Genomic DNA, 6,561 nt, shown 5'->3' on the forward strand with positions numbered 1-6,561 from the left:
CTTGTGCTCTTGCTCTTTCTTCTTTTTCTCCCAGATTTTCTCCTTCTATTTATTCTCTCTGTCCGCCAGGCCGGCCTATCCTTTCTCCTGCCTAGTTATTGGCCGGTCAGCTTTTTATTAGGCCACCAGGTGTTTTAGATAGACACAGTAACACAGCTTCACAGTTAAAACAAATGCAACATAAACAAAAGTAACACAACTCAAAATAATATTCTACAACACTTGATCATAACTTGTGGCTGCTCTAAGTATGGTGGGGTGTGATGTCACTAGTTCAGGAGATCAGTAGTGGTGAATGCCTGATAAATATAATGAACTGGGTCTGGTCTGAGAATCCTGTCCTCCTGGAGGTTGGCTGGCCATGGAGTTTGATACCACAGGCACGGGGCACTCAATGGCTGGTCACTGGGAAGCCTTCAGGGACCTGGACCTTAAGCATACTGAGGTGGAGGATACCCTCCAGCGGTCTGTGGAAAAGGGGCCAATGGCAGCTGTGGAATGAGCCATCAGACGGGAAGTCAGGATACAAAGCAGACATTGGCACTTTGTTCTGAATTCTTAGTGTGGGGATGGCCACCCTCAGGGGGAGGTGTAGATGGTGGAAGTTCCAAATCTTGATCCTCTAACTGGAAGATAGGTGGCTTTTTCAGGGTTGAAACTCCTCTTAGAGATCAGGACAGCAGTGGATACCCAAGAGGCATGGAATTGAACTCTGTCTTGTGGGTAGAGCGCCAGACTACACCAGGTATTGATGTAAGGAAACTGGTCCAGGTGGCCTGGCTCCCCAGTGCAGGCATCCTTCACTCTGCAGATGTTGGAAAGGTCCAGGATTCTTTCTAAAGGGCAGGAAATGTGGAAGGAGGGCCAGTTAACTTCACAGAAGGTCCTCCTCAGTATAGGAAGGACTTTGGGGGGGGGGTGCCACCTCTCAGACTACTAAAAGTGTACTCTCATCTTTCTGTTTGAAGTAGACCTGGGTCTGGTCTTTCATTTCTCTGCACTTGCATGTTTGGTATACTATCACAGGAAGAGGATCCACAAATAAAGACTATGTTTAACAAATGGAATAGCTGGTAGAAAATAAAAGATATTGTAGAGAAAAAAACTTTGGAAAGGCATAGAGAGAATCAAGCAAGAAGGCGAGCTGTAATGTTAAATCCAACCTGGTCACATTTGCCTGCTCACTCCTGGAACCTTGAGTTAAATACTTTGCTTCTCTATGCTGCTTAATGGCCCACGAGGACACTGGTAACACTGAAGCTGCTCCTCCTTAAAGAAAATGATGCATCTACCCTAAGGGCAGGGCTATTTCTTTGCTAAAATCATGTTCCAATAGGGCATGGTTTTGAATTAACAAGGTACCTTCCTAAAATGAGTTCATGTTCCTAATGAAATCACCAGGATGTTTAAAAGAAGAGTCATAGTTCATTTCTTTGGATTACATGCTCATTGTGTTTTATTAACCCAGAGCCTTAGAAATAATTGTGAATTACAAGGCTTGGTCAATATACCTTTCCACTGGGATCATTGATATTGCTCTCCAAGAACAGTGTGGTTGAATGCTGTCCACAGCAACCACATTCACGATGTCATACAATCCCGGAGTATAATCTGTAGGCTTCTGGAGGGAATCCTCAGTAAAAAAGATACAGGATTCCACCACACCAGTTTTTCCATCAGTACTGGTAACACAAACCTACGATGAGAAATGAAGGCAATGAGTATGGAGAAGCATAACCCACCACAGATGGACCTCAACAACCTCTTGGCTCTACTCAGCAGGTCCTTAAACCCATCACTGATTCTCATCCTTGACACACAGGGTATGCCTGGGTACTGTGTTATCACAATGAGTCAGCATCCCACCTCATTTCTATTAAACCACAGAAATAACACAAACATTGGGTGAATTATGAGAAGATGTGCCCTTCATGCTACACAATGTGATTTCACACTCTGCCTCCCTGACTTTACATCTTATTCTCAGGCTGTACTAGACAAGGTCTTACCCATCCTTATAAGCAGGCTGAACACCTCAAACCCAGTGCACTCACAGTTTCCCCACAATGGCCACACAGCCAAGACGCTTTTGAAATGTTTTTCACAGAACACCCTAACGTCAAGTAAAGCACAAAAGCTAGGAGTTAACAATGTGTATATTCTACATTATTTTCTGCTTATTTCCTTTTCAATCAGTGAGTTTGTCCACTTTGACAGGGAATACACTAGCAAACATACCAAACAAAGTCCTGGGCAAAAAAGTAACCAGGAAGAAAAAATAGGCAACTACCTATTCATGACAAGGGCAACATGGAAGCAAATTACCTCATCCATATTCTGGGAGCTTAAGGGGCTCACGGTGTGGATGTCCATGTTTGACGTGCCTGTCTTCATGGAATACTCAACCAGCAACAAGTCTCCTTTGTAAGGCATGAATTCTAAAACAGCCAAGAACATTAGAAGTGTAAATATTATGGCACTCAGGTCATGTCACAATACCTAAGACCCTTCATCAAGGCGATATGCTGACAAACATTTCCTGAATGCAAAGTAACTTTTCCAAATACTTACACAGACATCTCAAATATCTTCCTACAGGAAGGGACGCTTAAGGCCTTTAAACACTGGTGCTTCGACAATGATTTAGTCACAGACATGGATAACTAAAAACTGTGTGTCTCAGGGTGAAAGTTACAGATAGGAATACTGGATTTTCTCATCAAGTGGTCATTTTGAGATCTCTTTTAAGGATGGAAGCCAGGTACACAGTAGGATCACATGCTTCAACCTTGGTACCTAGGCTAGGGACAAAATATGAGAGCCTATCTGATGAATATTCTGGAAAGAGGACACAGAAAGAAAGAGGCCTATCTGCACCTTTGCTCTGAAATGGTGGATGTGTTTTCAAGATAAATGTCTTATACTTGTATGATGTTATCATTGATGATATTTTGCATGTATCCTGATGCAGTGGCAGAAAGATTATGCCCTCAGCACTCAGAAGAGTCAGGGATGGGTTTGCTAAGGTCATGAACAATTCTCAGATGCATAGTGAGTTTCAGATAACTTAGAGGAACCCTGTATGAGAAATCAAAACAGCCAAACCAATCAATTGAATAGTGAAAACCACATGGATGCATGATGATGGCACTGGGGGACAGGACCGCTATGTGATACTTAAAATATTACCCACTTTCCCCATTTTAATCATACCCCACTTTCAATTTCAAGGACACTTCCCACACTCTTGTTCTTTGCTTTTAAAACTATAAATCTTACCTCCAGAAAACAGATGGACAGGGAAAGAAGTTTCCTTGTCGATATAGATGCTGTCCTGTGTGACTGAGGTGACACACTTAATGCAAAGTTCTCTGTCAAGTTCTGATTGCTCAGTACCATCAACAGGGTCAGTCATGGTTTTCACCTATAAGAGAGGGAGACGGTGGTTGAAGATAAAATAAAAATTACAGGCCGGAGACTGTACAGTTACCAAGGATTCCCCATGAAAATAATAGCATTTTAAAAAGTTGACCTAACAGAGTTGTAAGGGTGTTTGCAGGACATAGGACTCCATGTTAGAGACATGGTTTTTATTAGTCATGCCAAAATAGCACTCCTGTGGCAGAAATCTTCTAAGCAACTGTTCTCAAACCTAAACCATACATTTCCCATTAATGATACACCGTGGACCTGAGATGATGACATCAATTGTGTCTGTGCTTGCTCCATGGATTGCAAGTGCCTTGCAACTGTGAATTTCACACCTATGTTTAATGCTCTTACAAACTCACCTTCTGACCTTAGAAAGACAGGGCTCTTGGTTTCCAGGAACTCAAAATCCAATAGTGTAAAATATACTTCTAAATGAGGTGTAGTCATGGCTGTAACTCAAATTAATTTTTAGACCGACATTGGTGGTGTAATGTGAGGAAATGGGTTTTGCAGGGTATTCAAAGGAAGAGAAATCGGTTACCTGGGAGATGGGAGTGGAGCAGAATAAAGTTGACAGAGACAAGAACGAGCAGAACAATTTTGGAGAACAAGAAGGGAGAGCATGTTTTTCCCTATCTGGACATGGGTGCAGAAGCAGGAGATGAAGTGGAAGAAATAACCCCCATCACAAGAGATTGCAAAGGAAAACCAAGCCCAGGAACTTATCACACACACCAGAGCAAAGGAAAGGTGGAACTCCCTCCATTTGAACCACAGAACAAAGTGTACACCTATCACTATGACGGCAATTGCCCCCACTCACCTGTTAACTGAAACTTGATGTGTTAGCCAAGGATGGACATGGACAAACAACCAAACAAAGTCCCTGCATCCTCAGCTGAGCTCAGACCTTGCTGGTGATAAGGCCTACTTATCTGGCTTTTCCAGCCCCTCTGATTAACCTTGGTGTCGTCACTCAATCAGTCCACCCACTCTTGAACCTGGTAAACATTCTGTTTTTTGCCTCTGCATCTGGACATACATCTGTATTTTTGATGAAAACACCCTGGTCCACAACAATTGATAGTACAAAAACAGCTCCTTCACTAAAGCAAGTTTCAGTTTCTGTTCTTACCAATAAAGACTGTATTTACATTTTTGAAAAATTATTTTTTTTAATTTATTTTACATCCTGACCTCAGTTTTCCCTCTCTCCTCTCCTCCCAGTCCCTCCCTCCACCTCCCCTCTGCCCTTCCCCAATTCAATCATCTGTTTCTTTTCACAAAAGGGCAGGCCTCCCACGAGTATCAACAAAACATGTCATATCTAGTTGGAGTAAGACTAAGCATTTGCCCATGTAGTAAGTCTGGAAAAGGAATCAGAGGAGAAAGTGGGAAATAATCTTGAACATAATGGCATAGGAGACAACTTCCTGAACAGATAACCCATCTTGCAGGCACCAAGATCAACATTTAACAAATGGGATCTTATGGAATTGAAATGTTTCTGGAAGGCAAAAGACACCATCAATAGGACAAAACAGCAGCCTACAGAATGGAAAAAGATTTTCACTAACCCCACCTCTGACAGAGGGCTGTTTTCAAAACTATACAAAGAACTCAAGAACCTAGATATCAACAAACCAAATAATCATCCAATTAAAAACATGGGGTACAGATCTAAACAGAGTTCTCAACACAAGGATCTCAAATGGCCGAGAAAAATGTAAAAAGATGTCCAATATCCTTAGTCATCAGGGAAATGCAAATCAAAATGACTCTGAGATTCCATCTTACACCTGTCGGAATGACTAAGATAAAAATCACAAAGGACAGCTCATTCTGGAGAGCATGTGGTGCAAGGGGAACACTCCTCCATTGCTAGTGTGAGTGCAAACTTTCTACAGCCAGTTTGGAGGCCAGCTCCACTACCCTTGGGCATAAATCCAAATGATTTTCCATCCTACCACAAAGACACATGCTCAACTATGTTCATAGTAGCTTTATTCATAACAGCCAGAACCTAGATACAATCCAGATGTCCCTCAACTAAGGAATGGATAAAGAAAATATGGTACATTTACACTGAAAGTGATACCTGGAAAGGGAGGTGCATTTGGGGGTCAGGTAAAATCCTGACACAAGGGAATCTCCCAGGATTTTACAAGGATGACCCCAACTAAGACTCTTAAGCAATAGCAGATAACGTAGCCTGAACTGGCCATCTTCTGTGACCAGATCGGTGCCTAGCCCAATTGTCACCAGAGAGGCTTCATCCAGCAACTGATGGAAAAACAGATGCAGACCCACAGCCCAACATGAGGTAGAGTTCAGGGAATCCTACAGAAGAGGAGAAGAAAGGATTGTAGGAGCTAGAGGGGTCAAGGACACCACAAGAAAACTCACAGAATCAACTAACCTGGGCTCATAGGGGCTCACAGAGACTGACCCGACAACCAGGGAGCCTGCGTGGGACTAATGTAGGCACTGTGCATGTATGTTACAGTTGTGTAGCTTGGTCCTTTTGTGGGACTCCTAACAATGGGAACCAGGGCTGTCTTCACCTCATTTACTGGCTTTTGGGACCCCACTCCATTTACATTTTTTCCATCCATTTGAAACCTCCTGAAACACTGCTCCAGCCTCTTTAAACAGTTGTGCTCATCATGTAACCTGTATTTTCTGTGCATTTACATATTGATTGTGGTGTGTTATATGAAAATTAGGAATAGCAATTAAGACTGAAATAAAAAAAAAAACCCCGCCGGGTGGTGGTGGCACACGCCTTTAATCCCAGCACTCAGGAGGCAGAGCCAGGTTTATCTCTGTGAGTTCGAGGCCAGCCTGGTCTACAGAGGGAGATCCAGGAAAGGAGCAAAGCTACACAGAGAAACCCTGTCTCGAAAAACAAAAAAAACAAAAAACAAAAAAAAACAAACAAACAAACAAAAAAAAAAAAACAACCATGTAATCTTGTCCATATTACCAAAGTAAGCAGGATTTTCTTGCAAATTGCTGCCATTAAAACTACTGTGTCTTATGAATTTATTGTTATTCAATAAATTCTGACATTGTGAAAGACACAACTGTTCACCTATGTTCCTGACAGAGTACATTAATGACATAATA

This window comes from Peromyscus maniculatus, chromosome X, assembly GCF_049852395.1.
Source record: "Peromyscus maniculatus bairdii isolate BWxNUB_F1_BW_parent chromosome X, HU_Pman_BW_mat_3.1, whole genome shotgun sequence".
Classification (NCBI taxonomy): domain Eukaryota; kingdom Metazoa; phylum Chordata; class Mammalia; order Rodentia; family Cricetidae; genus Peromyscus; species Peromyscus maniculatus.